Raw genomic sequence first — 15,240 nt, 5'->3', positions numbered from 1 at the left:
TGCAGACCCTGGGGGTTTAATACTCTTACTTTAGCCTGTACTCAGACTTTAGCAATTTATTTTAAAAAATCTAGCCCAATCTTTTTACAGCTTTTTGGCCTTCAGTAGCGTTGCCACCAAATATCCAGATTATAGGTTGTTTATTTGCCCTGCGACCTCAGACTTCCAGTAGGCCTTACATTTGCAGTTACTCCAGTTATTTTCTTATTGTAAGAGTGAGGCTACAAAACAATAAAAAAGAGTAACCCAACCTTCTCAGTCAGTAAGCCTATGTCTTCTTGTTCTGTTTTCTTGGTGCATAATTTAAACAGCCCTGTTTCCTGTACTTAAGCATCAAAGCCATCTGTGATTCTCTTTCCTATGCATGCTTGTTTGCATCTACATGCTTCCACTATTCTTTATAAAAATTGGTTAAATAGTTTCCCCCTGATTTTTTGAAATGGTACCTTTTGAATGACCAAATGATATCAGACAAAAATCAAAGAACATAAACTTCAAATGGAGTATCCATTGCCTATTTGCATATGCATCTGCAAAAGATATTTTTGTATTTATATGCATGTATTTATCTATACATATTATATACACTGTACAGAAAATTCCATGACATAATAAAGAATGGGGCATTTTAATCTTTTCTAACTTTCACTCATAATGTAATAAATATCACATTTCAGTAATATTCTTCCACCTAAAAAATAAGTTTCTTAAGATATAAACACAAACATGAACAAAGCTGTGACTTATATGTTGCACTTTAGTGATCACCTGTACTTTTGAAAGATGATGTCACTGCCAATTGCAGATTGTATCACTGAGGGTATCTTTTTTTTTACTCTGTGTGTATGTATTTATTTTTAATCAACTGTATGAAAAATGAAAAAAATTTAAAAAAATTAAAAAAACATACAATAAAAGGACATTTCAAAGAGACCATAACAAGGGAGTAAGAAAAAGACAACTAACCTAAGCTAACTACTTTACTTTCAACATATTCCTACTCTACCCCAAGAAAGTAACGTAATATAGCAACATTTCTGTGAACTTGTTCCTATTATACCATTCAGAAATTAACAGACCATAGTCATTCCTGGGCATTCCCAGAACATTAAATTTACCCACGATAGCTTATCTGTTCTTATTGGATTATTGTTCCCCCTTCCTTAATTACTCTCTATCACTAGTACTGAGGGTATCTTATAGTCAATAATAGGCACAAATAAAACAAGACAGGGTTGGGTGTGGTGGTAGTTTGTAAAAAGTAGGAAAATACAGCATATTTGTGGGTATCTTGTAAGATCGCCATTAGTCAGGATTCTACAAAGAAACAAAACCTATTATATATAACAGAACAAAATGGAATGGAACAGAAAGTTACATATATATATATATATATATAGAGAGAGAGAGAGAGAGAGAGAGATTTATTATGACTCATGTAACTACGGAGAGTAGAAAATTTGAGCTCGGCAGAGCACGCTGCAAAGTGGAAACTCTGATAAAGGTAATGCTGATGTTGAGTCCAAATTCCCGGGGAGAAGCTGGTTCTGTCAGTAGAAACTAAATCGATAAAGGTGGGGGATGATATTAGGATGAAAAGAAGCTATTGAAGTCTGTACAAATCATTGCTGTTGGAAAAACTGGGTGCAACCTAGATAACCAATGCAACACAGACTTACATCTCTTGTAATTATTATACTTCAGATCTAGGATTATGCAGGCTCTTTCCTTTCAATTTGGAATGCAGACATTTCTCCTGGATGTTTATACCTCTGTATTTACTTCAAAGAAAAAAAATCAAAAGACAAAAATAAGAAAACACATTTTACATTAGACAGTCCATAAAATATGTTTAAAATGCACACATGGCTAAATTACACACATGTGCACACACATGTACCAGTGTTGAGAACAGGAACACAGGTTGAGTGTCTATCACAATACTGGGAGATTTTTACTAACTTTATTGCCTGAGGGACACACGTAAAGGAAAAGAATTGGTAGCAATTAATGAGATGACCACCATCTTAAGGATAAAGAAAGTGTTGTGAAATACAACTGGAAAAGACAAGGCCTGGACTCATCAGTGTCACTAGTTAGGGACTCAAAATCTTTAACAACCCAAACTTTGGCAGCTAGCATGGTGATTATCTGTGAGGCACTCTACTTCCCGTCATCCCCTTTATTCTCGTTCCATTCTAACAGCACAGATTCCAGGGTTCAGTATAGAAGACCATAGTGAGGGACCAAGCTAAAATGTTAGAGGCAAACTGTACTGATTTTTCTCTTGCTATGTAACAATCCTAGTGGCTTAAAACAACACAAAGGCACCATGTCAGTGTTTACGTGGCTAGAGGTCCTGACACTGATTAGCTGGGCAGCTATCAGGGACTCATGGCTGAGGCCCTGAGTTGTTTCCTGGGGCTTCAGTCTCATTTGCGTCTTGAGTCTTCTTGCAAGCTCACTGGTCACGGATAGAATTCATTTTCCAGCCACCATCTCCGTGAGACCCTCATTTTCATGCCAGTGCTGTACAAAGACTTGGCTGGGCTCCTAGAGGCCAGCCTGAAGGTGGTTGGCACGTGAGCCTCTCCTCTCAACATGGCAATGTGCTTCCTGTAGGCAAGCAGGAGGATCTCTGTCACTTGGAATCACTCCAGCCTCTTTGGAGAATCACCTGATCAGGCCATGCCCACCCAGGATAATATTCAGGTAGAGTCACTCAAATTCAACTAATAAGGGGACTTAATTATACCTACAAATTGCTTCTGCTAAATAATGTAACCTAGCCATGGGATGGATACCCCATAATATTCCCAAGCCCCACTTAAACTCAAGAGGAGTAAATTAGCAGGGTGTTGACATCAGGCAGCAGGTATCATGGGGGAATCTTAGAATTCTGCCTACCTAGCAGGGATGGAAGAATTAGGAACTCTGCACCTTTGAGATTGGGACATACCAAGGCAGAAATGTTCAAGCACCATAACTTGGGGGGTGAGAGGTGGGGAGGTGGCAGCAACCAACTGCACAGATTTTCCAGGACACAAACCAACTTCTTCATGTCAAAGAACCTGGCAGTGTGCAGGACACCTGTCAGTAATGAGCTACAGCAAATGCCTTCTGTGCATGGGCATCAAATATCCACCAGAAAAATCAATCTGAGGGGACAATTTTACCAAAGTCAAATGTTTAGTTAAGCAGTTAAGCAATTAGTTCTGTATTGGTTCTTACTGTGGAATGTTTACATTTTATGTATTTATTGGTGATTGTGAACATGACTAACAGGAAGAAATAAATCATCAAATAACCAGAACATGGAGGCTATGAGGGGGTGGGATATTAGAGAGGAAAAGTGAATTACTTCCAGACTTAGTGTCAGGATGGTCATAATAAAAAGGCATTATCATAGATGCAGACCTGATAAACATCATTTACAAATGTAACTATGTAAAAATTTAAAATCTTTCAAAAAATTGAAAACAATTCCAATTAAAAAGCAAAAAAATGAAAATAAAAATAAAAAGGAAATGCTTGTTAAACCTACTAATAGTCAATAAGGAAAATAGCTAAAAACATCAATAAATATTATCTATGTTATTTGCTGTTGCTTTAAATGTATTCTACAGAACATCAGTCCTAAGAGGTACTCTGGGAAGAAAGAGCGTCTCTAAATAGATTTAGGAAGTACTACTTATCTCGTTCCCTCTTGGAGAGTCACCTTATTATACAAAGGATTTAAGCAGTTCTGGAATAATGCATCCTGTTTAACTTTGCTGCTGCATTAGCTGTTCCAGATGATTTGACCAAAGAACCCCTTATTGGTTTTCACGTCTCTAACTTTAGTCCCCAGCTTTTAAACAGCATTTCCCCCCAAAATTGTGCTATAATGCTGCCCCCTAGTGGTGAGCGCGGCAGGAGCCCATCTCACCACGGTAATGACTCATGTATTGTGTAAGTAGTTTTGCTAAATTGGATTTGAGACATTTATTTTTGATTTATCTTCTATTCTGGAAATTACAGGGATTTTTTTTTAAAAAATGATTCTTTGAAAATACTTGGAAGAGATATTAGTATACAATTTTAACTGTGCAGAAACAATTTTATGCTAAAGTGAAAATGAAGCCTGTAAAGGGCATCTTTAGAATGAGAGATAGAAAAAAGAATGAAAGAGAGAGAGAGAGAGATCTAAAATCTTTGTTAATAAAATATTAAATTTAGGGAATTTGGGGAATTGAGAGAGGAAAGACCTAAATGATTTGTTGTGTAACAGAACAGAAGCCATTAGGCCATTTTTTTGGTTTATAGTTTAATAATCATTTGTATATGTACACACATACATATAAATGAAATAAAAATCAAATTTAGAATTATAAGCTGTATTTAATTCATAAAACAATCAGAGGTTAGAAGAAATCAATAAAAACTACTCTGAAGAGGCAATAGCAGTACTGATGAGAAACTATCAAGAAAACATAGGACAAAATTGTATAAACCTTATGTGCCCTTGAATTTTTAAAAACCTTGATTACCTAAACTTCCCCACTAACAAACCAAATTTAAAAAAGAAAAAATAAAGTTTCATTTATAAAACTAAACTTTTCTCAAGAAGGAAGAAAATTTGGTATGACATCAATAAATCAAAGGATAAAACCCCACAGATATCTCAATAGCTGCCAACAGAATTTAATGAAGTTTGAAACATATTGATGAAAAACTTCATTGCTGTTAAGAATAAAATGATACTTTGTTAACCTGATATTTTAAAAAACTAACTGAAATAATGGAGACATTCTATTAATTACCAGGAATAAACATATGTTGTTTCAAAATTATTATTTATTACCAGCCTAGGATTTAGAACAATGCAATAGAATGTGAAATAGATATAAAAGGTATATCCATAAGAACTGAGGCACAGTTATGATCTACAGATGATCATTATTGTCCCAGCTAGTTTAAAAGAATTATGTTAGAACTATTAGAGTTGATCAATAAAATTTGACCCTGTATATTAACGCAATAGTTTTTTCACATACCAAAATTGCCAGATAGGAAATGTAATCCTCAAATATACTATTGATTATCTTAGTCTCCTAGGATTGCTGTAACAATTCAGCATAAAGTTGGTGGCTTAAAACAACATGCATTTATTGTCACACATTTCTGGAAGCCAGAAGTTTGAAATCCAGGTGCTGGAAGGTTATTCCTATGTTGAACAACCCTTGCATACTTGGGATAAAATCCCCTTAATCATGGTATATAATTCTTTTAATATGCTGTTGGATTCAATTTGCAAAAATATTTTGTTGAGGGTTTTTGTATCTGTATTCATTAGAGAAATTGGTTTGTAAATTTCTTTTCTTACAGTATCTCTATATGGCTTTGGTTTTAGGGTGATGGCCTCATACCATGAGTTGGGTAGTGTTCCCTTCTTTTTTAGGAAGAGTGTGAGCAGGATGCATATTTATTCTTCTTGGAATGATTGCTAGAATTCACCTGTGAAGCCATCTGGTCCTGGGCTTTTCTTTGTTGGGAGGTTTTGGATGACTGTTTCAATCTCTTTACTTATAACTGGTCTGTTGAGATCTTCTATTTCATGTGTTTTTAGGAACTTATCCATTTCATCTATGTTTTCTAATTTGTTGGCATACAGTTGATCATAGTATCCTCTTATTATCTTTTTTATTTCTGTGCAGTCAGTAATAAAGTCCCCACTCTCATTTCTGATTTTATTTATTTGCATCTTAGTTCTTTTTTTCTTTGTCCATCTAGCTATATGGGTTTGTTAATTTTATCAATCTTTGTAAAGAACCAACTTCTGGTTTTGTCAATGCACCCTATCATTTTTTTATTCTCAATTTCATTTATTTTTGCTCTAATCTGTGTTAATTCTTTCCATCTGCTTGCTTTGGGATTATGTTGCCCTCCTTTTTCCAGTTCTTCCAGATGTGCAGTTTAGTCTTTGATTTTAGCTCTTTCTTCTTTTTTAATGTATATATTTAGGGCATTGCCTTATCAGCATCCCATAAATTTTGATATATTGTTTTCTAATTTTCATTCAAATATATTTATTGATTTCCCTTGTAATTTCTTCTTTGACTACTGATTTTTTAAGAGTGTGTTATTCAACTTCTATATATTTGTGGATTTTCCAGTTCTCTGTCTGTTATTGATTGCTAGCTTCAATCCATTATGGTCAGAGATGACACTTTGCATAATTTTAATCTTTTTAAATTTATTGTGTCTTGTTTTATGACCCAACCTGGGGTCCATCCTGGGGAAGTATCCGTGAGCACTTGAGAAGTATGTCTATCCTGCTATATTGGGGTGCATAAAGTATATGTTTGTTAGGTCCAGTTCCTTTATCATATTATTTAATGTTCTCTCATTCTTTAGTAATCTTCTGTCTAGATGCTCCATCTATTGATGAGAGTGATGTATTGAAGTCCCCAAGCATTATTGTAGAAGTGTTTATTTCGCCCTTCATTTTTGCCAATTTTGCCTCTGTATATGGGGGCATATTTAGCTGTATAAATACTTATTACCTTATTTCTTCTTGGTAGGATTGAACTTTTATTAATAAATAATGCCCTTCTTTGTCTCTTGAAATAGTTTTTGACTTAAAGTCTATTTTGTCTGATTTTAATATAGCTACCCCTATAGATCTTTTTTGGTTACTGTTTGCATGGAATCCTTTTTTCCATCCTTTTGCTTTCAATCTATTTGTGTCTTTGGGTCTAAGTTGAGTCTCTTGTAAACAATGCGTAGTTGGATCCTGCCTTTTTATGTATTCAACCAACCTGTGTCTTTTGAATGGAGAGTTTAATCCATTAACACACAGTATTATTACTGTATACATAGTACTTACTTCAGCCATTATGTCCTGTGGTTTTTATATGCCATATCTTTTTTTGTCTCCATGTTCTTTTACTGCAAACTTCTTTCCCATATAGTTGATCTTTTGGTGATGTATCTGGCTGATTCCTTTCTCAATTTGTTTCTGTATTTTTTAAACATACTTTCCTTGTGGTTACCCTTGGGTATATATTACACAACCTATATCTCTAAGCTACCAATTTGAAAAGATACCTACTTAGCCTCAATAGCGTACATGTTCTCTACTCCCATAGCCCTGTTTCCCCTCTTTATGTTGTTTTTGTCCCATGTAAGATTTCTATATTTTGTATGTCCATTATCAGGAAATATGCCTTTTTCTTGGACAATTGTATTCTGACTAATAAGAATTAATGAGTAGAGCTGTATATTGAGGATACAGTGCTATAGGGTTTTGCCTTTACCTTTTTAGTTACCTTTCCTAAAGATCTTCATTTTTTCCCACTACTCCAACCCTTTCTCTGTCTCTCTTGTCTTTTCCTTTCAGCCTGTAGAACTCCCTTTAGTAATTCTTATAGGGAATGTCATTTGTTGATAAACAGTTTCTGTTTATCTGTGTATATTTTGAAGTCTCCCTCATTTTTGAAGGACAGTTTTGCTGGATAAATAGTTTTTGGCTGGTAGTTTTTCTCTTTCAGCACCTTAAATATATCATATCATTGCCCTCTCATTTCCATGGTCTGATGAGAAATCAACATTTAGTCTTATTGAAGATTTCTTGTATGTGGTGAATCACTTTTCTACTGCTGCTTTCATAATTCTCTCTTTATCTTTGCATTTGACATTATGATTAATAAGTGTCCTGGAGTAAATATGTTAGAATTTATCATGTTTAGAGAATGTTGTGCTTCTTGAATATGTGTACTTGTGTCTTTCATAAGAGTAGGGAAATTGTTGACCATTAATTCCTCAAGTATACTTTCTGCCCACTTTTCTGTCTCTTATCCTCTTTGGACACCCATGACACCTGTTTATGTGCTTCACACTGTCACCCAAATTCCTGAGACACAGTTCATTTTTTTCTATTATTTTCTCATCTGTTCTTCTTTTTGTGAGATTTTGATTGTTATGTCATCTAGTTCACTGATTCTTCTACCTGCTGAAATGTGCTGTTGTATGCCTCTAGTGTATTTTTAATCTCCATTACTGTGCTTTTCATCCTTTTAATTTCTGTTTTTCTTTTTAAACTTTCAAATTCTTCTTTATACTCATACATTGTCTTCTTAATATCCTTTAATTCTACATCCATATTTTCCCTCATCTCCCTTAACTGATTTTGGAAATTTATTTGAACTTCTTTGATTAGTGCTCTAGATTCTGCATCTCTTCTAATTTTTCATTTGTTCCTTAGACTGAACCATATCTTCCTGTTTCCTCATATGGCTCATGTTAAGTATGGCTGATATCTGGGCATTTGATAATTTTCTTTTTCTCTGTATTGTCCAGGGTTTTATTGTTGGTCGGTTTGTGCTAAGGCTCTTCCTTGACACTTAATCCAACTTATTCTGGACCTTTGGAGTAGCCTGTGTTTAACTGTTCGGATTTTCTTATCTCTTCTTCATCTGTTTCTTCACTTGGATATGTGGTGCAATTTTAATGATTGCACTTTTATTCAATTTTTCACCTCCAGGATAAAGCTTCCTCTCCTGTTCTTTCTCTGGAAATCTTGGACTCTTTTATTTGTTTTAGTGCAAAATATTCTCCTCAGCTCCTCTGACTTGTTTAAATTCTCTAGCTCATTCAGTGCCCCCTTTTACTCACACTTTTCAGTTCTGGGACACATTCTGTCTTATAGCAGCTCAGTTCCCCCCACCTTTTTATGAGGCATTTCTGCCTCTGGTGTCTGCCCTAATAGGGTATCCTTAGGATATCCTGCCCCAGGGACCCAGATTGGCTCAATCCAGAAGGGTCTATTTTGCATTTAAGTGGTCCACAAAGAGTGACTAGATCGAATGAATGCACCTCTTGCCAAGAGTTCTGCTGTGGGTTCTCTCTCTCTCTCTCTCTCTCCCTTTCTCCCCCACCCTCTCTCTCTCCCTCTCTCCCTTTTCCACCATGGGCCCTTTTCTATGTGGGACTCCTCAGCAGCATGTGCTCTGCCCTGGGCTTCTGAAGACTTTGTTCTCTGTGCCTGGATATGTGTGTGCTTCTAACTCACTGCTGTGAGTGGCTCTGTAGTCTGCATCATGGCAGAAGGGACCTGGGCTGTGCTGCCCCTGTGTGACTCCCAAGCTAGTGGGACAGAGTGAAGGGTTGGAGTCCAGATAGGTGGTTCTGGGAAGAAACTCTCACTGCTCTTGGAGATTATTCCTCTTTTTCTTAAATTCAGCATTTGTGAAATCTCCAGTCTCTATTGTCCTCCTGAGTTCTAAGAAAGTGGGGTTTGTCTTTTTATTAGATGATTTCAAGGGACGACTATTCCAAAGATGATGTACATCATGCTGTTGATTATGTCAAGTTCCAAAATTAAAAACTTTTGTGCCACAAAGGAATTTATCCTGAAAGTAAAATGACATCCTACAAAATGGCAGAAAATACTAGGAAATCACATAGCCAATAAAGGTTTAATATCCAGAATATATAAAAAAAAATCCTTCAAATTAACAAGAAAAACAGCCCAATTAGAAAAGTAGACATTTATCAAAAGAGAATATATAGATCGCTATAAAGCAACAGAAAAGATGCTCAACATCATTAGCCATCAGGGAAATGCAAATCACAACCACAATGACACACCATTTCACACCCATTAGAATGGTTGCTATTAAAAAAAAACATAAAATAACAAGTGTTGGAAAGGATGCAGAGAAATAGGAACACTTTGTTCATTGCTGGTTGGAATGTAAAATGGGTTTGGCAGTCCCTCAGAAAGCTAAGTATAGACATTGTACACCAGTCAGGAATGCACGGAAGGGTCAAGATCAGAGCTCGGGATTGTAAGTAAGTCTCCCAATTTGTGGAGGCTGGCAGACCACCTGCACTAACTTTGCAGGTGTGTCTGGAATCACCTCCCCTGGGATAAAAAAGCCCTCTTTTCTAGGAGCAATGGAAGGTAGCGCAACCAAGCTCCAATTGTGGATTTAATTAACAAATTCAGACTACTCAATACAAGCTCCTAGCCCAGAAAAACCTGGAGAAAGCACAAAAGAAAATTGGAGCTTTCTTTGTGGCAGAGAGAAAGTAGGGCTGATGGAAACAAGCAAACAAACAAAAAGCAGAAAGAGGCATTTTGAGTTGGCTGGTTGCAGAATACTAGAAAAAAGGCTGTGCCCCAAGAAAAGGGGCACATAAAACTGGATACCAACTCTGGCTTTTGATTGGCAGACCAGGGGGCTGGGGAATGGCTCTGGAAGGATATTTTAAAACTTTTTAGCAAAAAGAAAGCAGCAGGCTTTTCCAGTTTTCAGCAATGTCCCATGCAAAGGTCAAGTTAAGGAGTATCTGGGAAACAAAGTAACTAGTCTAGTGAAGGAGATAATACCCTGAAGGGCATATCTTTCCCAAGAAGGGGGGTAGGGCCAAGTACAAGTAGGCCATCTCATTCAGAGAATTCAGGCCACAGGGTCTGGAAAACAGAAACAGTTTAAGCCTGCACTCTGCCTCAGCCTCTGGCACAACCACACCACTGGCAGGGACAGGGTCTACGAGGAATTAAAGACACTGTACCACATTACACCAATGGGGAGCTGTGGGCTGATAAGTGCTATGTTCTGGGCAGGAGAGAAAAAGCACATAATCAAGAGGCTTCCCAGGAAAGACTGGTAACCTGCTGGGACTCATCCCCGGAGAACCCTGATACACCCTCTTTCTGAGCCTTGAGCTTGTTGTATCTTGGAAAATCTGATTGGGGTAAATCCTACCTTGGGAAAACCTCGAAAAAAATCTTCCATATAAGCATGACAAGAACCCAGCAAAAAAATAGTTTAAAAAATCTGATCAGTTAAACAGAAGCTATGGTAGAAGTCTAGAAAATTTGAATCAAAAGTCAAAGATCCTTCTGCAGGAAGGTCAAGGCTTTTCCCACTAGACTTTTTTTTCCTCATGTTCTAGAAAGATCACTAATAGTCAAGTGGAACAAGTACTCCATGATGAACTTCTATTGGAATTTTTATTTAAGGGAGGCTAATTTTTAATTTAACTTGCTCGAGATATGAGTTCTATGAAAGGTGATCCTCCCACCTGACCCTCTGAGCTTTACTGGAACAAACTGCTTGTGGTTATTAAAGAGAATACTGATCAGAATGTTCTTCATGTAGCTTATACAGATGATTCATGTCACATGATTCCTGACATGTTTTTTCTATCATTAATGCAAACAAAATGTTTCACTAATAAAAAAACTATTGTTTCTATGAAAAAAAAGTCAAAGAACACAGACAGGACAAGCCAGCCAACAAGAAAACCCTAGGTAAAAGAGAGACCGTTACCTCCAGGAAAAAAATAGATCAAGGAAATCAGATGCCAAGACACAAGCAAAAAATAACAAGTCATAACAGAAAGCATCAAAATATAGCTCAAAGGAACAAAGTAACACTCCAAATGAGATACAAGAGTTGAAAAAACTATTCAGAGATGTTCAAATAAATCTTCTAAATCAAATCAACAAGTTGAAGGAAAATGTGGCAAAGGACATGAATGATATAAAGAAGACACTGAGTGACTACACAGAAGAACTTGAAAGCTTGAGAAAACAAATGGCAGCACTTATGGGAATGAAAGGCACAATAGAAGAGATGAAAAACACAATGGAGACATAAAACAGCATATTTGAAGAAGCAGATGAAAGAATTCTTGAACTAGAGGAAGCAACATCTGAAATCCTACCCACAAAAGAACACATAGAAATTAATGGAATAATATGAGCAGGATCTTAGGGAATGGAATGAAAACATGAAGCACATGAATGTACATGTCATGAGTGTCCCAGAAGGAGAAGAGAAGGAAAAAGGGGCAGAAAGAATAATAGAAAAAATAATCAATGAAAATATCCCAACTGTTATGAAAGACATAAAATTACAGATCCAAGAAGTGCAGCATATACCAAACAGAATAGATTCAAATAGATCTACACCAAGACATTTATTAATCAGACTGTCAAATGTCAAAGACAAAGAGAGAATTCTGAAAGCAGCAAGAGAAAAGCGATCCATCACATACAAGGAAAGATCAGTAAGATTGTGTGTGGATTACTCAGCAGAAACCATGGAGGTGCAAAGGCAGTGGTATGACCTATGTAAGATACTGATAGAGAAAACCTGCCAACAAAGATTTCTATATATGGTGAAACTGTCCTTCAAAAATGAGGGAGAGCTTAAAATATTTTCAGAAAAACAGACACTGAGAGAGTTTTTGAACAAGAGACTTACTTTACAAGAAATTCTAAAGGGAGCACTACAGGTAGATAGGAAAACACAGGAGAGAGGTTTGGAGAAGAGTGTAGAGATGAAGATAATCAGTAAGGGTGAAAAGAGAGAAAAAGTTAAGAAATGACATATAAAATCCATAAGGAAAAATGGTAGAAGAAAGTACTACATTTACAGTAATAACATTAAATGTTAATGGATTAAATTCCTGAAGCAAAAGATGTAGACAGGCAGAATGGAATAAAAAACAGGACCCATCTATATACTGTCTACAAGAGACACAGTTTAAACCCAAGGACAAAAATAAATTAAAAGTGAAAGGCTGGAAAAAGACATTTCACACAAACAACAAACAGAGAAGAGCAGGGGTAGCTGTATTAATATCAGAAAAATTGGACTTCATATGTAAAGCAATTAAAAGAGCCAAGGACACTATGTATTAATAAAAGGGACAATTCATCAAGAAGACATAACAATCATAAATATTTATGCACCAAGCCAGAGTACCCCAAAATACATGAGTCAAGCACTGACAACACTGAAGGGAGATGTAGACACCTCTATGATAATAGTTGGAGACTTCAATACACCACTCTCATCAATAGATATAACATCTAAACTGAGAATCAGTAAGGAAACAGAGATTTTGAATGGTGTGATAAATGAGCTAGACTTAACATTTACAGAATGTTGCACCCCAAAACAGCAGTATACACATTTTTCTAAAGTGCTCATGGATCATTCTCTAGGATAGACCACATGTTGGTTCACAAAGCAAGTCTAATTTTTTTTTTAAATCTTAATTATACAAAACACTTTCTCAGATCATAATAGAATGAAGTTGGAAATCAATAACAGGTGGAATGCTGGAAATTTCATAAGTATATGGATGCTGAACAATACACTCTTAAGCAACCAGTGGGTCAAGGAAGAAATTACAAGAGAAATCAGTAAATGAAAATCAGAACACAACATATCAAAAACTTGTGGGTTGCAGCAAAGGAAGTGCTGAGAGGGAAATTTATTGCCATAAATGCCTATATCAAAAATAGAAGAAAGAATAAGAGTTGAGGAATTAACTGCTCACCCAGAGGAACTAGAGAAAGAACAGCAAACTAACCCCAATGCAAACAGAAGGAAAGAAATAACAAAGATTAGAGAATAAATGAATGAAATTGAGACAATGACAACAGTAGAGAGAATCAACAAAACAGAAATTGGTTCTTTGAGATAATCAGTAAAATTGATGGACTCTTAGCTTGGCTCACAAAGAAAAAGAGGGAGAGGATGCACATAAATAAAATCAGATATTGGAGGGGAGGACATTACTACTCACTCCAAAGGTAAAAGAGATAATAAGAGGATACTATAAGCAACTATGTGCTAACAAACAAGAAAACTTGGATGAAATGGAAAACTTCCTAGGAAAGCATGAACAACCAAAGTTGACTCAGGAAGAAATAAAAGTCCTCCAAAAGCCAATCACAAGAGATCAAATCAGTCATTATTCTGGTTTGCTAATACTGACATTTGCAAAACACCAGAAATGGATTGGCTTATATACAGGGTTGCTTTTTGTGTGTGTGTGCCAGTTTGTATATTTATGTCCCCCAGAAAAAGCCATATTCTTTAATGCATTCTTGTGGGGGCTGATGTATTAGTGTGGATTGTATTGGAACCTATTGGTTCAGTGTCCATGGAGATGTGACCCACCCAATGGTTGGGGATAACTCTGATTGGATAATTTCCATGGAGGCATGGCCCCACCCATTCAGTGTGGGCCTTGTTTAGTTTACTGGAGCACTATATAAGCTGAGACAGAAGGAGCTCACAGCTAGCTGGAGCTGAGACAGACATTTTGAAGACAGCCATTGGAAGCTGATGCAGACATTTTGGAGAATGCCATTTTGAAACACCAACTTGGGGCAAGCAAACACCAGCCACATGCCTTCCCAGCTAACAGGAGTTTTCTGGATGCCAATAGCCTTTGTCCAGTGAAGGTACCCTTTGTTGATGGACACTTTATGGTCTTAAGACTGCAACTGTGTAACCAAATATACCTCCTTTTATAAAAGCCAATCCATTTCTGGTGTTTTGCATTCTGGCAGCATTAGCAAACTAGAACAATTTGGTTACAAAGTTACAGTCTGGAGGCCATGAAAATGTCCAAATGAAGACATCAACACAAGTATACCTTCACCAAAGGAAGGTCAATGGCATCTGGAAAACCTGTGTTAGCTGGGAAGGCATGTGGCTGGTGTCTGCTGATCCCAGGTTGTGTTCCAGCTCCTCTCTCAGCTCCTGTGCATTCTTCAAAATGTCTCTCTTGGCTTCAGCACCTCCTTCTCTCTGTGAACACTTTTATAGGACTCCAATTATTCAATTAATACCCATGCTGAATGGGTGGGGTAACACCTACATGGAAATTGCCCAATCAAAAGTCTCATCCACAGTTGATTGAATCACATCTCCATGGAAACACTCAATCAAAGGATTTCAACCTAATCAACACTAAAACATCTGCCCCCACAAGACTGCATCAAAGAACATGGCATTTTGGGGGACATAATTCATCCAAACTAGCATAGTCATGAAAAACTCCCAAGAAAGAAAATTCTTGGACCAGAATTGGTGAGTTCTACCAATCACTCAAGAAAGAATTAGTACAAATTCTGCTCAAACTCTTCAAAATAAATTGAAGAGGAGGGAAAGCTACCTATCTCAGTCTACGAATTCTACATAACACTAATACCAAAGCCAGACAAAGATACTATAAAAAAAGAAAAATAACAGACCAATCTCTTTAATGAACATAGATGCAAACGTCCTCAAGAAAATACCCACAAATCATTCCACATAAAAAGAATTATATACTATGGCAAAGTAGGCTTTACTCCAGTTATGCAAGCAGGGTTAAACACAAGAAAATCAATAAATGTATAAACTATATCAATAAATCAAAGGAGAAAAACCAGATGATCGT

This window comes from Choloepus didactylus, chromosome 14 (genome assembly GCF_015220235.1).
Source record: "Choloepus didactylus isolate mChoDid1 chromosome 14, mChoDid1.pri, whole genome shotgun sequence".
Taxonomy (NCBI): domain Eukaryota; kingdom Metazoa; phylum Chordata; class Mammalia; order Pilosa; family Megalonychidae; genus Choloepus; species Choloepus didactylus.
The sequence above is the reverse complement of the archived record's forward strand: the minus strand, read 5'-3'. Positions refer to the sequence as shown.